The sequence below is a fragment of the Cyprinus carpio genome, chromosome A5 (assembly GCF_018340385.1).
Source record: "Cyprinus carpio isolate SPL01 chromosome A5, ASM1834038v1, whole genome shotgun sequence".
Classification (NCBI taxonomy): Eukaryota; Metazoa; Chordata; class Actinopteri; order Cypriniformes; family Cyprinidae; genus Cyprinus; species Cyprinus carpio.
In genome coordinates, this window is record NC_056576.1 from 12,824,743 (window position 1) to 12,849,506 (window position 24,764).

At 36.0% G+C, this 24,764-nt stretch overlaps 1 pseudogene; it reads right to left on the reverse strand.

Annotated features, from left to right (window-relative positions):
• The window catches only part of LOC122145163, a 54,734-nt pseudogene extending 33,354 nt beyond the window's left edge, over window positions 1-21,380 (reverse strand).
• Window positions 21,381-24,764: the final 3,384 nt, after the last annotated feature.

Consider the following 24,764-nt stretch of genomic DNA (forward strand, 5'->3'; position numbering starts at 1 on the left):
TTAAATAACAAATCAGAATCATTTCTGAAGGATCATGTGACACTGAAGACTGCAGTAATGGCCGCTGAATATTCAGCTTTGCCATCACATGAATAAATTACATTTTAAAATATATTAAAGTAGAAAAGTTACCAAAAATTGCATTAATGTTTCACAATATTACTGTTTTTACTGCTGCTTTTGGTGTGTATCAGAGACTTTTCAAAAACAATTTCAAAATCTGACCCAAACTTTTGAACTGTAGTGTAAGCAATAATTTCATTAGAAGTAATAATTACAAATTTTATTCTGAACAAATCAAATGCCTTTCAGCTAAATAATCTTGCGAGAAGCAAATTTAGATCATACAGTATAGACCATTATCATTATTTAAGAAAAATTGCTATATTAAGATGCAGAAGATTTGACAGACTGACTTTAGAGTTACAGAACTGAAATTGTGTTATTTGAAGACATAAAAGCTTTTTAAGACTAATATGCAAAGGATCAATGTTAAGATTTTTACTTGGACTTAAGCTTTGCTTCTGACACTGTCAGTTTAGTAATTCCAGTTAGCATTAACTGGTCAGTTTGCAGACTCTTTTATCCTTAACAAACTGCAAATTTAAAAGATTGCATTTAATTAAAATTAAAACCATTTTAATCGGCATAGTTTAATCATAGTTTAAGTTTTAATCGGCAAATTTAATCTTTCACACATACTAGAAGATGATTCTGTCACTCTCATCTGCCCTAAAAAGGCAAAACTGTCTAAATTATTAGATTGACATAAAACTAATTAAAGCAATCTAGCCTTATGACAATATTTAATTTTTAATGCAACACTTTAAGCATTTGAACATTACTGATAAATAACGTTATAGCTGTCATTATTATTATCCATGTGCAGTGTGCACAGCATGAGTTTACGGGGCATATGTGTAAAGTTAAGGCATGGCAGTAAAGTTCAGGGCTGTAAATTAAAGTACTACATTTTCTTTCTAAATGTCTCCCATGAAAAGACCACGGAGCATGACATATGGTCACGGCAAGCTTAAGACATTTCTGAATAAACCCATTTCTGAGTGAATCTGTCGGTTTACTCTGCCTTTAAATGTATGAATGCATATAGGGATATTTATATATTTAAAAGCATGTAATGTTTTGTGCATTCATCATAGTGTGTGCATGTGTGTGTGTGTGTGTGTGTGTGTGTGTGTGTGTGTGTTTCTTCACACCTCCCCCAGTGTCAGCTGCTGATCATGACTAGTCTGCAAGAGAAGATGTGTGTATGACTGTGTGATTTTGTGTGTATGTGTAGGGGTGAGACAGGAAGTGTCAATGTGTTTCAGCACAAATTCTCCACTTGAAAGAACTGCTGTGTGTGGACATTAAAATGACTAAAAAATGTACTGAAACTCACTGTGCTGCCTTCTCTAATATTGGCTTTATTCCCTGTACTAACATCACTAAATATTACAGTATTCAAGTCTTTTCTTCCACCCTTCATAAGGGTATGAAAATAAGCTATTTAACCACTAACTTTTGCAAGAATCTTCACTGTCTACAACAAAAAACTGCTTGTCCAGCGTTTTTGACATAGAAAACATGGTACATGCTACCAAACACTTTAACTTATAGTAACTTAAGGATGTTTATACAAAAAAAACATGATAATATTAGAGCCTAAATATTAATTGAAATATAATTTAAGGCATAGTTCTTATAATTTACTCACCCTTATGTCATTCCAAACCTATTTGGCTTACTGTCTTCTGTGGACATGCAAAAAATGCATACAGGTTTGTAACAAGATGAGGATGAGTAAATAATAACAAAAGTTTCTTTTTTGAGTGGATTATCCCTTTAAAAGTAATAGTCGATGGAGCAATAAAAAAGAAGAAGAAGAAACAAAAACCTCAAAGCAAAAAAAATATCCACTAGTTCTGATCATCTGCATGACGGCATCAAGCGTAGGACGTAAGGATTTGGGAATTTTGGGATGGCAGTCAATGGATTAGGGAAGCCCATGATGCCAAACACAGATAAACAGACAGACAAGGACAGACAGACAGGCTACAGCTACAGACACACAGACAGGAGCAAGCAGGGGCAAACAGACATGCCATATACAGGCAGTGTGTGAGCTACCTACTGACCTTCAGGTCCCTGTGCACTATGTCATGTTGGTGAATATGATGGACACTGTCTAGAAAATCTGATGGATACAGTGGACTGTGAAGACAAAACGGAAGAAAAGAAAAAGAAGAGGGGGAGGGAGAGAGGGAGGATGGGAATGAGAGGTGAAGGGGGAGACGTGAGGATGGATAGAGTGAAATCAAACGATTGATGGAGTGATGGCAGTGCATTGAACAAAAGCAGTGGAGATGATAAGAGAAAAAAGGTTGAATCGATACAAAAGAGATGGGAGGAGTGACGTATACAGGAGAGGGAAAAGGGAGGGGGGAAAATGGAAGGAAGAAATTAAAAGGAGAGAGGGAAGTGAATGTCGGAGGTGATGAGACAGAACCATTTAGACATGTAACACACAACTGTCAACAATAAGAACAACATCAGAGAGAGAGAAGGAAAAAGAGAGAGTAGGAGAGGGGAGGTGAGGTGGGGAGGAACAGGTGTAGTGAGTAAATGTCTTTGTGTGTGAGTTTTAAATCTGTAGGATGTGAGTATATACACACACACACAGTGTCTTTGAAGGGCAATCTGTCTCACACACACATACAATATTTATAACAATATTGTGTTTTATATATTATATACTGTACTATTGTTCAAAGGTTCGGGTCGAAGATGTTTTCGAAATAAGTCTTTAATGCTCACCAAGGGTTCATTTAAAAATACAATAAATTTTTTTCTTGTGAAATGTTATTAGAATTTAAAATAACCATTTTCTGTTTTCATATATTTTAAAATTTAATCTATTCCTTTGATGGCAAAGCTGAATTTTCAGCATCATTACTCAAGTCTTGAGCATAACATGATACTTCAGGAATCAGAAATATGCTGTTGATATTGCTCAAGAAACTTGCTTGTTATGCTTAATATTTTTGGAAACCTTGATACATTTTTTCAGGATTCTTTGATGAATAAAAATTCAAAAAAAAAAAAAACGTACTGACTCCATTCGTTTGTATGGTAGTGTTTGTGTTTGTGTTTGTGTGTGTGTGTGTGTGTGTGTGTGTGTGTGTATGTATGTATATATATATATATATATATATATATATAAATATATATATATATATATACACACACACACACGTACATACATGCCTGACCAAAACATAATAGCTGACTCCACTATCCAGTGAGACAAAAATACAAACTTTCTAACAAGTTTAATAATTGATATGTTTGTTTTTGTCTACCTGCTCTAGTACTTTTAACATTTCTGCCTACTCTGGTAGATTTTAATATTTTAAGAAAAAACTTATCCAACACTATGTCCTAACCTGGCACAATATGCCAAGTTTTAATATGTTTGGTTATTAATGTATGGTTATGACAGGACTCTAGATAAGTGAGATTTCACAGTGGGTGGGGCCAACCAGCACAATGCTACAGAAATAGAAAAGTAATCAATAGAATAACCTTACACTGTGTCATCATGTAGGACATTAGGACAAAAACTTGGAATATATAGGAAGAGATTTTATCACTTGTTTCTTTAACATATGTTATTTACAATTTACGTTATCACATTTTTCTAAATCTAAACCTTAATGGGGTCATACAAAGTGATTTAAATTTTTCCTCTCCCTTTGGAGTGTTACAAGATGTTCGTGAATAGATAAAATCCCTAAAGTTGCAAAGACTAAAGTCTCAAACCCAACAAGATATTCTTTATAAAAGTTAAGACTTGTACACGCCCTCCTAAAACGCCTCGTTTAAATACGCCCCCACATGTCTATGTCACTGTGTGTGAAGATTTGCATAACACCGCCCAAATGTTCATGAAAAGAAAGAAGGCATAACTTTATTGTTGCTGCCACTGCTGCCGCCATGTTGTGAAGACGCTGTGTGCTTCGTTGCAAAAGCAAAACTACTTTGTTTGGCCTTCAAAAAGAGGACACAACTAGAAATCATTGGTCAAGTTTTTACAACACTGTTCCAGAACAGTTCAACCCAAATATTCAGATGTGTGCAGCACATTTTATGTAGGACTGTTTCCTGATCCTGGGAGAGAAGACTACAATGCCGGCTGTTCTGACTCACAGTCTGTACGTACAGTTTTTATATTTAAAGAATTTGCCACTGATGATTCAAATGCGAGTTTTAAGCAGTGTAGAGTAGCGCTTGTTGTTTGTCAATTCTCCGATTACAAATGCAGACATGGTTTTATGTTTATGCGGTGCAACACAAAGCGTAAAGAGACAGTACAAGTCATTATAATCCATAAATTATGTCCCCACTGGATGCAACAAATGCCTTGTTTATAATGGGTTTTAATGTTTTTTTTTTTCTCTGCGCTCTGGGAGATGGCATCGTAGTATGGTATGTGGAGTAACATTTCCGTCAAACATAAGAGGAATTCGGCCAGTCACAATGCACTGGATAGCTGACCAATCAGCGTACACCTCGCTTTTCAGAATGATGAGCTTTGTAAAAAGAATCATCTCCTTTAAAATAATCACATTTTGTTGCTTTGCAGCCTGAAATTAAGCTGTATTTTCTCAGACAACTTAAAACATCCAAGTGAAAGGTAAAACACCAATATATATTAAAAAAAAAAAGCTGTAAAAAAGTATTTTATTGAATCACCTTTTGCTTCAATTACAGCCATGTCTCTACTAACTTTGCATTTCAATTTGATGGTGACTGTTTGTGGACTGCAGTCTTCAAGTAATACCACAGAAGGGGAAATTTTTTTTTTTATTTTTTATTTTTTTTTAAGTCTGGGGTTTAAGTCTGGGCTCTGACTAGGCCATGCAAGGACATTCTGCTTCTTCTCCTTTATCCACTGTGTGCTCAGTTTTGTTGTGTGCTTTGGGTCATTGTCATGTTGGAAGGTAAACCTTCTTCCCATTGTCAACTTTCTGGCAGAGGGCAGCAGATTTTCCTCAAGAACTTGACTGTATTTTTCCACATCCATTTTTCCTTCTATCCTGACAAGTGCTCCAGTCTCTGCTGCAAAGAAACACCCGCATAACAGGATATTACCACCTCCATGCTTTACTGTAGGAATGCTGTTATTTGGATGGTGAGCTGTATTGGATTTCTGCCAGACATATCGTTTGGTGTTGTGGACAAATATTTCAATTTTAGTCTCATCTGACTCATAATCTTTAAGGTGTGTTTTGTCAAAACTCAGCTATGACTGCATGTGGCTTTTCTTGCGGAGAAACAAGCCACATTTGTGGAGAATTTGTGATATTGATGTCACATGCACACAATGACCACTGTTTGACATAATTTCCTGCAACTGCTTCATAGTTGCTGAAGGCCTTATGTAGCCTCTCTGACCAGTTTCCTCCTTACTTTTTCATCCAGTTTGGAGCAATGTCCTGATCCAGGGAGGGTCTGTGTTGTACCAAATACCTTACACTTCTTAATAATAGATTTCACTGTGCTTCTAGGCAATGATAATGCCTTTGAATTTTTTTTTTTTTTTGTATTCATCTAACTTGTGCCTATCCACAACTTTATCCCAGAGATCTTTTGACAGTGCTTTGCCATCCATGGTTGATTGTTTGCTTCAGTTGTATTACCAAGGACTAAAATGCTCCAGGAAAGCTCTTTTATGCTGAGTTAATCAAAATGACCACAGCTGATCACAGTTGAAAGTCAAATGGCTTTGTGTGACATTGAGAAGGTGATTAGCTACACCTGACTGAGTTTACTAGTCATTTTTAGGAGGGGGTGATCCTTTTTCCAACTCAGTTATTCTGTTTATTTATTTATTTTTTGCTGACAGGTTGGTGTTATATCTTTCACTTGGATGTTATAAATTGCACTGAGTAAATACATTCAAAATAGCATCATACCCTGTTTCTGTCACACATCCAACAACAACAGCCGCAACACAGTGGAGAAGGTGTCAGTGACACTATCACACACAGTAGGAGAGAGCTAAAATATCTGAATAAAAGAGAAGGCAGACAGAAAGAGAGAGAGACAGGTGGAGAATGGGAGGAGGGGAGAAAGATAAAGCCCTAATTACTTGTGTTAATTGGAGCCCTAGTTTCTCCCTCTCTCTGAGGAGGCAGGGGGCAGCGCACGGCTGCAGGGCTTCACAAGAAGAGGGACATTTAGAGTGAAAGAGAGAAGAACAGAGATGGAAAGAAGGGAAAGAGAGAAAGAGCAGTGGGTGGCTGGAAGCAGGTCAGCAGGAGATGAAAACAAGGGAAGAAGCTGAGATGTTTCCCTGCATCTATTCTTACAAAAGAAACACACAAACATTTGATTTCACAGTCACATTTAAACTTCCTAAAGATATCTAGAAAACAGGTAACTGATAATTCACATCTATCTGATATTTTAAATAATATCTTTTAAACAATATTTTTTAACAAATTATATTTAAATAAAAAATAAAATCTTAATAAGAGGTATATGAATAAATGTAATAAGTTTACTTGACTGCACATTTTTCATACTATAATAATAATATGATTAGAATGTATTCATAACAATAAAATAAAATATAAAATAAAATTATTATTACTCTCATAATTATTATTGTTGTGTCTGAAATGGAAGTTATGCAAAATAATTTTCACACTCACAATTGTGCTGTGATAACCTGCACTTTATTTAACAAGGATATCTAGGGAATGGAAGCTAGCACTTGATTCAAACAGACACTGTTATCGGCATCTAATTGTGGGCGTATAATTTCATATCAAGAGGCCACTGTGTGCTTTATATATACAAGAGCCCCTGTGCAATATACTTAATGTAACTGCAGTAACTGCAGTGTAAAAGCATCATGCAAGTGCATTTTAAGAGCGTAAACTACACTTGAACGGAGCATCTGCTAAAGGTAATGCCTAAAATAACAACTCAATAAAGAAAGAACAAGAGCACACTGCTCAACTTAAATAGTGGTGACAGATCAAGGTGGTGAGGCTCAGTAACTGTGGTTTATATATCTTAAACACTTGAGATTGAACCTGCAACCCTTGATAACAGCCCAGATCATAATGTAATCTAATCAGACACTTATGTGCACAAGTAACCGACTAGTCAAGTACTCGTTCTGCACCAACTAGTTGACCACAAAAGCAGTACTTAAATTACAAAGCAATTTCTTTTCACTTTCACATAAACTAAAATTTACATAATAACTTTATAATATATTTGGACTGCTAATGACTTTAAATGTAAATATCGGCATCGGCCCGATATGAAAAATGATGCCGCTTTTCTTAGAAACCTTCCATTCATTAAAGAATCCTGAAAAAATTGATTGTCTTCCACAAAAATATCAAGGAGCAAAACGGTTTACAAAATTGATATTGAAATATTTATTGAGCGCCAAATCTGCATATTAGAATGATTTCTGAAAGATCACGTGACACTGAAGAATGGAGTAATGGCTGCTGAAAATGCAACTTTGGCATCATAACAATAAACTGCATTTAAAAAAAAAATGTAACAAGAAAACAATTATTTTAAATTATAACAATATTTCACATATTACCATTTATATATACACATGTATATTATTTCATTTTATCTATTATTATTTATTAGCGATAGATACTGAGTGCATAGTATACTGAGAAATACTATATATATATAAAGCTTATTAATTTAAATGGCACAAATACACTTACCTAAAAGAAAAATTAGATTAAATGTCAAGGGTAAAATAGGGCCAGAATATGGACCGTCTCATCTCTAACTTTTAGTAAGCAGGCCAGATCTTTATCTACTAAACTACACCTCCTCACACAAACAATACCATGGAACAAGCACTGGGTCAAAAAAACCCACAAAAGAGACGGTCGAAATGAATGTGTTACACACACCCACACAATGTATGCAAGGAAGTCAGCGTGAGTCATTATGTGGAATTGCATATATGGGCTGGACCTCAGAGGTGATAATGCTCAGGACTAACACCTTCAACTACATACTGTAAACCCTGGTAACAAGCACACAAGCACACACTCACACAATGTGGAAAGGGATATGCACAGGAAAGCCAAAAAGTTGCCTGCAGGAAGGCTGTGTCTGTGTTTGTTTGAGCAAGTGTGTGTATGAGAGGGAGACAGACATAATGCATGAGGAAAAGACAGAGATAGATCAGTAGAAAAAACATGAGAAGACATTTATAGAAACAGAGAGACAAAAGACACAATAGTAGCACACTAGTAACACATTCGTACTACCAAAAAAACTAAACTACACACAACAGCATACAGTTCATTTTCTCAAACAATGTTAGTGTCCAGTTCTGTCATGCCACCTTTTTAGGTCACATTTCACCCTTGTGTGTGATGGAAAACAAGCAAGATCTGTGTATTGCACTGTGGGAGATGCTGCTTCAAACAACATCTCCAAATGCAAAACAAACTCAAAGGGAACGTGTATGTGGTGGTGATGGGTGGTACAAGCTAGGGCCAATGAGAGAGGAGAAGAAAGGGCAGAAGAGAGGCACAGAGAAAGGGAAAACTTTAAGAAAAGCATTCTTACCTGGCATCTGCTTCACTGTAGTACTCTCTGGCTACAATGTCTTCAAACAGTTCACCTCCAGTCACCCTAAAAACACAGGAAGTTCAGCCTGGCTATTTGCTAATTCAAACAGAATTCCTGTTCTAGTGCACGTCCCTTCCTCGAGCTCAGTTTCCATGGAGACGAGAATCCAATGTAAAAATTCTCCGGAAAGCTAGAACTGTGAAAACTAAGTGAAAGGTTTTTAAGATTCACAAAGACGGCATGCCTTCGGGGAGGCACTTTTTTGTTGTTGTTGTTGCATATTTAATATCGCTGTTTTTCTAAAATATAATACACTTATTATCAACATGTTTTCTTACAAATTATAACTCATGAAGCCCATGTATTCTTAAAAGGATGGTTTGCGAAAAAAAATAAAAATAAAATCAAATGGCTTTTGAAGACTTTGAATACAGCACTCCAGTGTTGTTACTGTAAAAATAAGCTATTAAAAATAGTTTACAGTCATTTAAATAAAGCTGAAATAAAATGAACTTAAAAAAAAAACTTTCTAAAAAATTCTAAAACCTAAACTGAAAACTGAAATGAAAATAAATTCAAACCAAAGGAAATATTAATTAAAAAAAACTAATAAACATGACAAAAGCACATCAACACACTGAAACTAAAATTAAAATACAAAAAAAACCTGAAAATACAATAATAATTCAATTCAAATACTCTAATAGCATATAAATAATACTGAATGACAATACAGGACATGTGTCATATGTACTACATTAATTTGTTTATAATTTTTGGAGCTTGACAGCCACTAGTTAATATCCACTTTCATCAGAAAACAGCAGCCTGAAAATGACAGCTAGATGTTTTAAAGTCCTCTTGGTAATTTCCTACCCTCAAATTTGAAAAGTAAAAGTATCATAATTACGCTGGGATGTATGTCCAATCAATCAAATTTTATTATCTACAGTATTCTTTCTGTCAAAGATACTTTATGAGCTTTAGTGTAGTATACTGTAGTACAGCAAAATTAAGAACAAAGGAAATAGAGCTTCGGCAATTAGATGTATTTTAGGTGTGGAATTGACGCTTTATCAGTGTATTTTATCAGGTTTTTGCTGCCACATGAAATCCAGTTTTTCCATGCAAGCCAGTCACCGTATATAAACAGGTAAATGAGTAGTATTTTTCTGGCAAATTGGATCACTGTCTTCATAACCAGTACACAAAATGCATATAGACTATATTGTAAAATTAACATCAGCAATTACAACTTATTATGATCAATAACAATTTGTGCATGTGTCCTCATATCATAAATACAATCATTCCAACATGATCTGAAGGCTGCGGTGCTCCTTTTGGGTTCATTCAGTGTTAAGTGACATGAACTATCCCTTTAACAGTGCAGAAAAACAGAATGCTGATAAAAAGGCTTCAGAGGCACATAACATGAAGTATGAATCATTTTAAGCTGTGCTCTTCCTCATGTCAAAGCTAATTTGATGACAGGAAATGGAGGAACATTCTGACAAGAAGTGCACTGACACTTACAAATCAAAGAGTAGGTAGTGGAAGCCCTCCTCTGATATACTGTCATGCAGACGAACTGAAACAAAAACAGAGAATTGAAGTTATATTTTATTGTGGCAGTCGGGACAAAATCACAACATCCACCTGATCTGAAAGTATGAGAATAATCAACTGTCAAAAACCCATTTAGAGATTAAATGCTTAAAATGCAGTTTAATAATATACATGTCTTTGATTCTAATTGGTGGAGGTAAAGCTCACCGATATTGGAGTGTTTCAGCAGACGACAGATTCGAGCTTCCCGCTCGAGCTTCTGATGGTCTGAGGGTCAAACACAGAAAGTGTTGTAAGCAGAAATTATAAATCACGGAACGGTGTGATATCAGCTGTAAAGAAACTGCCCAACAGTAAGAATAGACTAATATTAAAATGCTGGTCGAAATTGATAAGCCTTCTTTTATACTTACTTTGATGTTGAAGCTACATATACTAACACAATAAAATGCTAAAAAATGAAATAAATATTTTGTTAATCAATATTTCATTAATGTGAATTTAGGAATCATAAATTTACAATTTAAAGTATAAACACAGATAATAATTTTGAGATCTGCTAAATCTAATCCAAATATAAAAAATAAGCAAAAAAAAAAGAAAAAAAAAAAAAAAGAAAGAAAACATGCATAATTACATTTATAATATCTGTTAATATATATCAAATACTGAATTAAATTAAATTAAATTAAATTAAAATCAATCTTTTAACTGACATGGTACCAATAAAGTGTGCATTTAAAATATCGTAAAAGTTTGGGTAGACTTTGAATAAACCAAGGTCAAAATAAGCAAAGCTTCATAGTCATCATATTGGTCCTAGCTCCAATATAGACTTACAGGCCATGTTTCCATTGGTAATGACATAATCCAAACCTGATATGTCATTATGCTTTTTAATTACATCATCGCTATTTCCTGTGTGTTGAGTGCTGAGCATCTGGCACAAAACCCTGAGAGGAGGCAGCGATCACAAACTATAAGCTTGTCACAGCTGCACTAAATCAACGTCCTAGATCTCATTCAGTCTTGATAAAAGGGTCAAAATGGCCCAGAATTGAGGGTGGCTAGATAGAGACTCAGCAGAATGTTAAGATGTAGACCTTCACTTTAACTCCAGATTAGATTTAAGGTTCAGACAGTGAAAACAAAGCTAATATCTAGGGGTATAACGGTTCAGATTGCTCATGGTTCAGTACGTGCTATGTTCAGGGAAAAAAGACTATGGTCAAATAAAAATAAAGAAAACAATAACAAATAATCAAACTAGATGCAACAGCACAAATAAACACAATAGAGCAAAAATACAAATAAAATAAACAGTGTTTTTCAGGTGTACAAATATATAAACAAAAATTCTTCTGATCAACCACCAAACTCATACATTTTTTTCATTTCGTTTGAATATTGTTACACTCCTACTAATATATAATTTAAATTTCTTCTGATCAGTCATCCCAGTCCTACATTTGTCCATATCTATATGTCTCATAGATCTATATCTGTATCTATATTAACAAACCTCTCAATATAGGTCATGGATGTTGAAGAGCACTCAACTAGCCCATCTGGACAGACAATGCACTGACTAGGCTGTTAACTACAATGATGATGATGAGTTACTATAACAGTGGAATAAATGCTCACTTCTTGAAAATCAAGAGAGATGGCACTAAAACCTCATCAAGCCCAAGATGGATGAGGGTGACACAAAACGTGTGTCTTAAGCTTATAATTCATGCTGTAGAAGCGTGTCTAATGTTTCAGCAAACTGATAGCAGCACAAATAACGCCTCAAGATGTATCAGATATACTAAATCTAACAGCAACACACACAATTTAAAATCAGCTTTCATTAATGACAGACACAGCTGAAGGCAAGACAAGCTAGATTGGATATATGTTGGCCCAAAAAAAATGACCTGGAAATTTTTGGACACTGAATGATGACATTTCCACTGTTTGACAACCACAAACATATAGTAGCTATTCTTTTATCTATACGATTCTTTTTGCTAACTGTTTCGATTGGAAAGTGTGTTAACAGAAATAAAAAAATTAAGATGTTTTTATGTACCTTAAGTGTCCAAATACTTTTTGGGGGAGCCGCTGTATAATGCATAACCTCCACTGCATCAGTAGTTAAACACAACAATGTATGAAAGCGAACTCAAACATAAATTGCCATCTGACCTCTGTTAAACAATTTTTATTCTAACTGACACTCAAGGGTCACACAGTGACATAGGGAGTGGCATATGAAGAGTCAATTAGCCTGTGTTCTTCATTTAATCATGTTCCACCTTTACCTATTGTTCAGTATTTTATTGTCCCTATTCTCAGCCATGCCATATTTTAAGATTTAAAGGGGTGCTATTATGCTTTTTCACTTTTTCAACTTTAGTTAATCTGTAATGTTGCTGTTTTAGCATAAAAAAGATCTGCAAAGTTACAAAGCTCAAAGTTCACTTCAAAAGGAGATATTTTATTTAACAGAAATCACTTTTCAAAAACTACAACGAACAACTCGTCTGGACTACAACGCATATTTTCCGGGATTTGTGATATCACAAATATCAACAAATGGGACGAGACCTGGTTGAGCTGCACTAGAGAAGGCAATGAGTGTTATCACTTTGTCGGAGACATGCTAGCTTTCCCAAGACAGACGAACTTAAGAGTGGTAACAATCATCCGGGTTTAAATCAGGCTCAAATTGATTTGATTTTGAAGCAGTATTTACACTGAAGCTGGCAGGTGGCTATGGTAAGGAGTGTGACATTTCCCGACCAGGTGCTGAGTGCTGCCAGTCACAACACACACTGGCCCAGGTAACCAATCACAGCACATTTCATATTTCAGAAGGCAGGCCTTCATTTGATGCATGAACTATTCGAGTCATTCATGCCAGATTGGGGAGAGAGGTGTTGTAATAATGTAAAATATGTGAAAAATAATGTGTTTTTCGAACAACTTAGTGTGAGAGCCTGTTCTAGTACACCCCCAAAACAAATTTGAGACTTTGTAAAAGAGCATAATAGGACCCCTTAAATGGCTTGGCACTGCTTTGTCTTACTCCTACTAACCCCTATCACAGAGACAGGCTTCTCGATTGGCTATTGGCCGGCTCTGGAATCCCGCCCCTTTGTCTGTCGCTGAGGCTGATGTGCATTGACCTTAAGCTCAGCTGCTGGGCATTCTCCGAGTTGTACACATACTCCTGAAGCTGTCGCAACACTAGAACGCCAACACCAAACACTGTCAACCCAGCTATGGAGCTCCGCTGGAGCTAATGAGTTCCCCGCAGAAGCATGCTAACTAAAACTGTCTTCCTATACCACATTTACATAATACCCTTAAACCACTACACACTTCATTTCCGTGACAAAATATCAACTTCAAAGTTGACATCTAGCAGTGTTTCCCCTGGGGGGGGGGGCTCCTTTTTAATGGTTAAATTAAATTTTATTAATCAAAAAGCATGTCTAATTAAATAAAATTCATGAAACAAACAATTTAACATCAATTTATTAAAAGTTTAACAAAAATTACATGTTTAGGGCCCTATGAAATATTTTATTTTTTCAACCTTATGTTTTATTGTTACCAAATTCTGTTTTAGCATGTCCAATTATTTGAAAGCATAAAAACAAATTACATTTATTCTTACAACAGCCTTATGATTTTTTGCTCAGAAATTCTGTTGTTTATTTACATTTTTTAAGGCATAAAACATTCATTTAATCTATTTTTTAAGTAATGAAAATTAAACAAATTAAATTTTTTGGAAAATAAAGGTAATTTAATATTACAATTAAAACATTGAAGAAATATTGTATGATTATTCCTTAAAAATAAGGTTTTAATTAGTAGTTGTAGCAGCCTATTACGTATATTCTACTGAACAATAGTAATATATTTTTGCCGCAATGCCTTCAAATTAAACCGAACTTTAATAACTCCAATTTTCCCATGAATGCCATTAACACCTTTACATTTCTGTGTGTATATGGTATGAGGATAGTTTTACTCAAATGAAAGGTCAAATGCTCATGAAGTGACTTTCATAGCAGTTCTGGAGATGTTGTTCATGTATTTATTTCCTCATTTAGGGAGACAGCAGACGCTAAAATCACTGCTAGCGTCACACGCGCTTCAGTACAAGAAGTAAACAAAACCGCACGTATGCGCCATTCATTAACACAGAGACACACAGAATTAATATTTAAATAGTCTTTTTGCGGCTTAATATTTACAAATACAAGTGGAAGTGCGCACGTGTGTGTGTGTGTGTGTGTGTGTGTGCGTGTGGTGTGTGCACGGGCGCACTCATCGGCGAACTCCGCTGTGTGTAAAACAAAGAGCGCGACCATAACGTAGAAACCGAAATGACATGCCGTTGTGTAAATAAGATGTTTAAAAAAAGAACAAGGTATAGACCTGTTCTATCGAAAGGTAACTTTAAATGACTTCTTTTGGGAATAGGCACTATAGAGAAAATATGATTAAATTAAATAAAAGTAACTTGACTTTCGGGGGGGGGGCCTTATAAAATGGCAGGGGAAACACTGTCTAGTCAACTAAATGATCTTTAACATTAGTCATTAATGGACATTCGCTCTACTTTCTAAACGCGTGTTATTGATCTTACTGTGAATGATTAATCTAATGATTTAGTCCGCTTAAACCCCGCCCATTCTTACAATCGACTTCAGCCGGTCTGACTCCATTCAGTCAACAACTGGTGGACTGAACCAAGTCATTGCAGATATTTCTTTGTGTTGCTGTTTGATTAATATTAAGAAAGTGCTGTCACATTAATAGAATGCACTGATCCATTACATTCAGCCGGCTATGTCTGCTATAGGATACTTACCAAGACGGGCATTTTGACATAATTTTGTGTGAATTTGTCCATTTAAACACAATACTTCAGAGAGAGCTTAACATTTGTGCGCATTCTGAGGCGCGGGTTTGTGTGCTTCGGATGAGCGCATGCACAAATCTTCTCATGCGTGCGAGCTCATGTCCTCTGGCTCTTAAATGTTTAAACTGGCAAAGCTTACATGAGTTTAGTTTAAACAGATATCAACGTGTGCTGTTCAGGTCTCACCTGTGCGCATGAGCTATTAGCAACCGGGTGATAATGGCATAAATGATGCTCATATTCCAGCATACGACATTCGTATTGGACAAGAGTGAATGGTTTGTCCACGTTTTTTTTTCTTCTTCATTGCTGTGAAAAGCCACAATTTGCATCCATCAATAAACATACATTAGCCGAACCCTGTTTTTTTTATGTGTTATTTATAGCAAACCATTTTACAGATGCGTTGTCAGATTTAAGTTGAACTGTGGTCCTAGTGCGTGCCGAACCGGTGCCCGGAGAACCGTACTTTTCCCTTTAACCGTTCCATCTCTATCAAATAACCAACCCATCTCTAATAAAAATCCAAATTTCAAAGAGAACATTGTACAGTGCAAAACAAACAACAAACTATACAAACTAAACTGCAACATGCTTAAAATATAAAAACTAAGAATAATTAGTGCAAGATAAACCAGTAGACTAATCGATGGTTGGACAAATAGACTATTACTGTGACGCATCGCTAATGGGTCTTATTACAAACCACATCTCATGAACTTATTTGCTCATTTTTCCAGGGTCACGTCCGTCTCTCTGGGTCAGATGAGAGTCCCGTGCTCCAGACATGTAACTATGTTAATTCTCTGTTTCTCTTTCACGTACGCGCACACACACACACACACACACACACACACACACACACACACACACACACACAAAGCTGCCAAGTGCCAAAGGTGCTTTCACTGTCAGACCTCTCTTTATGTCTTTCTCTCAAACAGTCATTCACGATGATTCCTTATCGCTCTCTCTCTCCCACACATTCGCTTTCTGTATATCTAGGTCACATTCTCAGAGTAACTCTCAGCCTAAAGACAGTCATTCCTAATCTACACGACGCACCACAGCACTATATTTTGTCAAATAAATGTCAAACTGAACACTGTAAACATTTATCATCCTATACTTGCTTTTTGTGACAAAATGGTACAATAACACAAAGCTACAAAAAAAGAAAAATGAGAGATGATGAATGAGAGAGAGAGAATTCAAGCATTTAAAATAATCATATTGACCCTTATGGATGGTACTGTATATGAACCATGTCACAATGCAAAAAAAAAAAAAACAACACACACACACAAAAACGAAAATATGACCTGGACATAATCTTGACAGGTTTTATAATGACTAGTCTTGTCTGCATCAAAAAAGTAAACACTTAACAGACTAATCTTACTAATCTACAGTACATTCCCAACCTTAATTTGATTTCCTCTGACCACGCAAGCAGAAAGCAATGTGTCTCTCCACACAAGCTGTATTTAGAAGGTTGCTGGGCCTATTTTAAAATGTTTTTCAGTGCCTGTGGAATCAAGTACATGTCAAGTGCTTGTTCTCCCACATTACACATTCTCACCATAATGACCACACAGCTAAAGGGACATGATGAGGATGACACTTTGGCAAAGCAATTGCTGGCTTCAAGTTTGTTTCAGGAGGGAGGACAACGGGCATAAAAAGATTCACACCCCTCAACAGCGGGATGGCGTAAAAACTGAAAATCTCTTTCTGCCATTCCAGTGTAGTTTCTGTCTCTCATTACCATGGTGTTTGGATCTGCCTTTGGCACTGACAGTTTACCATGGAAGCAGATTTAAAATAAGTTATCAGCATGTTGTAGAACTTTGAGTGTTCTTTGAATGTTCTGTAACTAAATTTCTAAGCATGCATTCCTACTGGTACCATAGTATCCTTTGATGTAAATACTACAATATATGGAAATGGTAATTTTTCAGTACCATACTACATATAAAAGTACCATACCATTACCATCTACCATCACTGCACATAGTGAAGTTGGAATAAACTGGAAATTCATCATCCATTTTCTAAATGCATCTTAAAGCTCTTACTGTGAACAATTCATTCATGCACGTTTCATATTTTCTTTTTAATCAAAATGTCATAACTGATGGATAGTGCCAAGTTCCCTTAATACATTTTTTCTTTTTCAATAATCCATTTCTCTCAGAAGTATGGTCACAATACAGAAGAATACATTGGTAACCTTGCAACTTTAAACCATGTTTTACCATGTTGTATATTAGTTGTAAAATTGTTCCTAGAATTAAAACCCATCCATTATAATGTTACGAAAAAGAAAAATATTTTCAGGAATTGACTAACCTCTCGCGGAGAGTTTTTTGGTGTTGATAATTTTGGCGGCGTATTCTTGGCCCGTGCTCAACTTCACACATCGTCGCACTACTGAAAACGCTCCCCTGTGATAAAAGACAAATTAATGGAGACTTTACATAAATAGACCTGACAATATAATAGCAACATAGCCATAATAATTCTACATGTTGACAGTGAAGTTTCTGTTGTATGAAAATTCAAATTCAAAACACCAGACAGACTGCCTCAAACCCTGGCAGTGTGTGTGGTGTTTGTTTCTGAAATTTCAGGAGGGAATAAACAGAAACAAAGAGAGTAAGATAATGGTTCCCCATGTTAAACACAGCAGATTATTTATTCATCGCAAACATCCCTGCATCACATGATCACACTGTCGGACTCTTTTGCAGAAATGGCTGTTCGACTGTGAAGGCTGACGTCACTAAAACGAGAGCTAATTCTGGTGGCCTGTATTAATAATATACTCAACTGGGTTTGTGTTATAGGAATAAAACAGCAGAGTAGGTTTGTCATGTTTAATAGGTTTTCACATCTTATGGCAAGAAAGATGACTGGCCCTAAAACAAAATCTTAGCAAAATCTACATTTATGCAATAATACAAACACTAGTACTGTAAATAAAAGTATTATAGTATTTTCTTAAATATGATATTTTTAACTAGAGTTAAAGGGGTCATGTACTGCATTTTTTTTTTTTTTTTTTTTTCAAATTATTTTATAAGGTTCACACTTATAATGTTGGTGTGATTTTTACATTAAATAAATTAATCATAATATAGAAGTAATGGGCTATTTTCTATCCTGTTTTGGAGCCTCTCTGCAACAAAGTCTGTTTTTATAGGCGGGGCGCATTCAAGACTCACAAGTAAACGGCCACTGCTATGATTGGCCGACAGTTTTGTTTCTTAAAATAACAGATGGACGCTGCTGTGACGTACTTTGAAAACATTTGGGTTAAAAATGTATAAATACTCAGTATATAACAAATGGTATATATCAGATATATATCAAACAGTAGCCTATATATATATATATATATAAAAATATAACTTTTGGAATAGTTACACTGTTGTAACAGTCTAATATTATTTTTAAATGTATTATATTTATTATAAATTAGTATTTTTTTATTATTATTAATTTGTAATAATTGTTGCTGTTATTGAAATTGCAATCACAATTATTATCAGAAAAATCGCAATTTGATGAATTTCCTCCAAATCATGTAGCCCTACCTACCTAAATGTGTTTCAGCATATTTGTGCAATACTGCCTATTTGAATTTTATTCCAACCTATGTATGATAAACATAAGATGAGTATGAAGAGATGCAAAATTCAGCTACATCACAGTACTAATATTAATATTTATTTTCAAATGTTAAATCATCAAGCTTTAATTTTGGCAGAAAATTACAGGGAGCCATTAAAGCTTCTCTTTTGTTGACAACAGGCATTATAAGAACTTCTCATTACAATTTTTCAGAGCAGCTGCAGAATTTGCTGTGAATCGAGCCACTTTGAGACACTGAAAATACCAGATCATAAGCTGTTAGCGAGTAAATGAACACAGCGCTGTGCTTCCCTCTGAAATGCTCTGCACATACATTGAATGTAATTGCCGGCCATTCCAATTTCATAATTCTATTAAATGGCAGCCTTATATGTGGGTCTGTTAGAAAGTACACTAAAAGGTGAAGGGTGTAATTTTTTACGGTGTGTAAATCAGCCAGAAATCACCATTGCCCCTTACTTTACTTTCTTAATATGTCCCTTATCTTAGTGTGAAAAATCCATTGGTGGCATCAAAAAATACATTAGAAAAAAGTCATCAGACATCATATAAAAAAAAAAATAAAAAAAAACTTTTAAAAATCTCAAAACCACTGCCAATCATGTCAGCGGTCATCTCTAGGCAGTATTTAACAAACTGTAGTCACCCGTAAGTGCTCTTCAATGGGGCCTGTTTTTGTCAGGCCAGTTAAAGCCCTTAGTGTCTATTACAGTGATTTATAAGAACTGGATGTGTGTGTGTGTGTGTGTTTGTGTGAGACACAAAGACTCCAGTTCCTCCTCTACAAGCACCTCTCCCTGCATTACTGGGATGACTGGAGCTACAGGGTAGAAGAGAGACATATAAACACAGGTCACATGCGATTCTGTGCTACGAAGTGCTGTCAGAGGTCATGTGCGATAATATCAGCAATTCAGCATATTTCTGCTGATTTGAGCAGCAGTGCGCAATCTGAATGTTGTTTTCTGCTAGACCTCAGGCCTAAGGGGAGATGCGACCTTCATCAAATGTTCTTGCTCTGCTGCCCCTTCAGATCCGTGAAAGCATCACTAAATCCTTGCTGTTCATTTCCTCTTCCTCACTATCCCACCATCCACTCATTGTTCCTGTAATACTTGATTCCCAGGGAGAATTTGCATAACCTCTACATTCAATCCCAGTTCTAAAAAAAAAAGAGATGGTTGAGAACAAGAAAAGAGATAACTATGCACTAACTATCCAAACTCAGATTAAAGGAAGTAATACTTTTACACATAAACAATATGTCTCGTGGTAAACAATGCATTATTTTGACGGTTCTAACAAAGAATGATTTTGTGAATGATAATAATGTAAGCATATGAAGAAATAGGCCATCGTTGTAGTAGCAGTTTTGTTTTTCAATTGTCCTTTTCGCGAAATAGAACCTATTCAAAACAACGATTCAATGATTCTATTAGGCCATGATTTAATCACGTCATCCCTGAAATTCCTCCTCATAATTCAAAGTGTTTAAGCTCTTAAAAGTTACTTACAGCCTGAAAATATATTGAATTTGCTATCCTAAAATTCGAAATCAATTGAACCTCTTGGCAGAAAACGTTTTTACACAAATGGAATATTCGAATCTGTGATCAACCTGTTTTTGACGTAAACATATTTCCAGTAGGTTTTATTTGTTCATATTTCTGCTACTGAAGTAAAGTTCGCCTCAAGCTGCAAGTATTCTATCAGTTCACTCCAAATGCAGAGACAAACGAGTTCATTTTAGAAGCTTTGCACCGATTCTGTCAGATTCGTGAACAAATAGTTCAGACCGGTTTGTGAACCGGATCAACCGATTCCTTTAAGGATTCCGAATCAACGATCGATTAGTTCACGAATCGGACATCGCAATATCATAGCCTACATACAGTATTTATAGTAAAGCACCAAGATGTTGATTATGTGGAAATGTCAAATACAGCCCTGAGCAAACTGCCACTTAATTTTGCTCTTGCATTTCTACGTTTACATCTAATGATCATGGAATATCTGCTTGAGGGGCGTTGCATTAATCAATATTTTGTTGCATCTGCAGTAAGTGGGTTGTTTTGAAATCATAATAGAGGGTCTGAGTGGTGGTCAACGGATCTTGGCAGGACTTGCGTGTGTCTATCTCCTCCCTCTGTCAGGGCACGTTTATCGGGGCACCACCACTCCTCGCGCTTGCTGTCAGTTTGGTAACCCTGCCCAAATATCATCATGCAATCTTCATGCAGGACAGTTCCACACATGCACAACCGTTAACCTCGTGATACTCACTTGCCCAGCTCCTCGTACAGCTGATATTCGTCCGTGAAGCGCGTACATGTAGTCGTGGCCATGTCTTCCCGTCTCGGACTCGGACACGTTTTTAAGAATTAAAAATCGTCCTTGATTCAGCGAGCTAGAGCGTCCTAGATATTCACCTCGATTTTGCGCTCAAAAAAAGCCTGATATGTCTTGTAATGACAGGTTTATGGTTGAGTAGGGTAGCGTGTACGCTGACGGCGGGCGTCCTCACCCCCGCGCTGTGCTCCAATCGCCTGCCTTCAAAATAGACTGCGAGAGCGCGCTGACAGCTGACTCAAGCTCGCCACCTATCGGCGCGTGCAGAACTAGCGTGCGTGGGCGCGCAGCTGGGTTACTGTTATTGTAACTCCAAATAGGGACAAACCATGAGGGGGTGCTATTTTGTATTTCGATGAGCTCTTACGTAATCGTGATAGCGTCGTGTAAACCAACATAAAAATAAATAAAGCACCGATATCAGACGAAAATAAAAATATTAAATTCATGCAAACATCGTGAATTTAACATTTCGAAAATTATAAAATATACACTTTTTAAAATTCATTTTAATTCATTCATTTAATTGTATTTTAAATATTGTATTTCTGTTTTTTTTTATCCTGTTTCATACTTTGATTTGTGAAGCACTATGAGCTCCATTATATGTAAGGCTCTATGTACAAATAAAGTGTATTATTGTTCATTTTTATATTGATAGGACCATAATGTTGTCTTTTGCATTGACAAGTATAAATGGAAATGGGAATTTTCCTCAGAGGTATAATTTTGAATGGGTGGTGACTGGCATGGTTTTTGTTGGCTTTCACTAACCTTTTACATGTATATGGAATACACAAAGTTATCTTATATATATATATATATATTTTAGCTAATAGGTCCATTATGTTTACATTGCTCATTTGGTTCTGTGTGTGTGTGTGTGTGTGTGTGTGTGTGTGTGTGTATTTTTTCAGCCATTAGATAACGAACTTGGACACCCACTCGGATATTTCATATTCAGCTCAATGTCAACATCATTAACCCCAATTACACTAATCAGAGTTAGTATGACTCATTAGGAGTGTTTTTGGTTCTCTGTGGAGGAGGAGAGAAATGCACAAGAACAATTAAAGAAGATTCAATGCTAAAGAGATTCGGCTGAGGAAGATTCAGAGCCAGTCACACATTTTCAGTTATTTATTTCCAGTTTTTGGAGAGAAACGTATCTTCTGCATAAAATAAATAAATATATAAATAAATGATTAAGAACTGTAAAGTGTTAGGTTAAAATGATGGTGGCTCATTGAAAATATCTGTGGTTATTGTATCACTCTCACAATAATACAACTTATTGATGTGTGAGTTTTAAAAAAAATGAATATATTATTGCTTGAAAAATATTAACATGCACACTCTTACTCATCACTGTCAGTTGAGCTAATTCATGAAATCAATTCAGAGTGCAATATTCATGACTCAAGAGCAAATGTTAAATCAAACCCATGTCTAGAACCAAACACACACACACACACACACACACACACACACACACACACCCACACCACCACACACACACACACCACACACACTTCAAATACAGCATCATTAATCAACTGAGTCTTTGATGGGAGTCAAACAGTATTCGGTCATTCTGGACCCTTGAAATGAAAGGACTAATTTAAGTATTCAGCATTTCTCCTATAATAAGCTGGTCACATCAAATTTGTAATTTACTAAAGTTACAAAATATAAGGATTTTCCGCGGTAAGTGTTTGGTAAATCCCTACAGAACAGAATGCGGTATTCGTCATTGATTTTTAGAATGAACAGCCAATGGCTATAGATGGAGCAAAAGTAGACACGAAGGAGACCCAAAGTGCTTTACAAATATTTTAACAGCCTTGGGTCTACTGAAAGAAGAACTGCTCAACACATTAAAGACCAATGGCATTGAAAAACATGAAGGTGACAAAAGGAAAATCAGCATATGAAGCGCCACCGTACGACTCTTTGTCCCTCCCACCCAGAGGCGGCGGGCGAGACTCCTCACAGCTTTCCCTCACCCTCTCGAACCATTTTCAGGCTGAACAAAAACCAAATACAACATTTGAAAATCTAATAAATCAAACTATATACCCCCCCCCCCCCCCAAACATTCAAACACATTTTAAGGCCACAGCTGAGTTTGGGAAAGAAAAACTGTCAAATCCATTACTGGTGGTTTGTAGCTGTGCTGATTTTTTTCCGCAAAAAGTTAATCCTGTCAGTGTCCTGAATTAATACTGTACAATGAACGGTGGGAAGTCATTCACCTGGATAGTAAACAGCTGCTGATGACTGCAGAGAGCTTAAGAGGGAGCCTACTTGGGCTGATGAAGAAGGATTTCTCAGCACTGGCAAGTTTGATCTACCGAGGACATACACCAAACATACTATGTACAGGCAAAAGTGAATCAAATCCCTAACATTTAATGAAAGCAATAAAACAATATGAAGAAAACTTGCTTGAATGGGTACTGGGACATGACAATTTAAGGGATTCACATGTGGTTCCTGCAGAGTGGACCTAGGTCCATCACAATCAACACTTTAAAACTTTAACAAATTATCTGTTATGGGTGATATATGGTCTGTTCGGGGTGGGGGGGGGGGGGTCCCTGTCTGTCTGTCTGCTGTCCTGTTCTGTCCTATCTATTATCTAGCTATCTACTATCTATCATCTATCTAGCATATCTATCTATCTGATCTTCTATCTATACCTGCTCGAAATTGCGACATTTTAGTCGCATATGGCCCTAAATTTAATGTGTGCGACCTCAAAATATATTTGGGAGCATTTGTGCGAGTGCAAATAATTGTTGTTAGAACGAGCCGCTACAGGTGGGTTTGGATGAGTGTTAACTTTTATAAAGAATATCTCTTTGGATTTGAGACTTTAGTCTTTGCAACTTCTTTATTCACCAAGAGCTTGTAACACTCCAAAGAGAAAGGAAAATTCATATGACCCCTTCAAAGAATTTAAAATATTAGATGAAGCACACATTTAATAAGATTAGAGAAAAAAAGGCCTTTATAAAGGTAAAAAAAAATGCCCTGGGGTAATTATTAAAAATATGCATATTTAAATGTCAAAGCTGATAGAACACAGATGAGAATATTGCTTCTTATTCAACACTGATAGTAAACCCTAATGTTTTTTTGAGCACAAAATAATCATATTAGAATGACTTCTGAAGGATCAGTGACTCTAAGGATACTCTAAAACTGATTTGATTGATCAAATTAATCGAGGTGGTGTGGGAGCATCTTACACTCTTTCCAGATCATTCAGGGACCCTTTTTGTCAAATGACCCATTATCCTAGTAGTCTTAGTTATGGTAGAAAATCAGCGGATTAAGATTTTTAAGTGTTAATGTTTGCATGGAAAAAAATAAAACATGTATCCAACTCTGAGACAGTGTGCCACAAGTCCGTAAGTAACAATACAAAAAAACAATAGGGGGAGACTAAAATCTAGCGCGAACTTTTCTGTCGCCATTGTGGTCCGTCACTTTAGATAACGCGGCCAATGAATAAAGGGTTAACTGTAAACGCCACTCAATTTTTCCCTTGCCGCTCAACTCTCCAGATGTGATGTAGAAAGGAAGTTGGGTGTTGCGAAAGGCTGTTAGCGGGAAATAA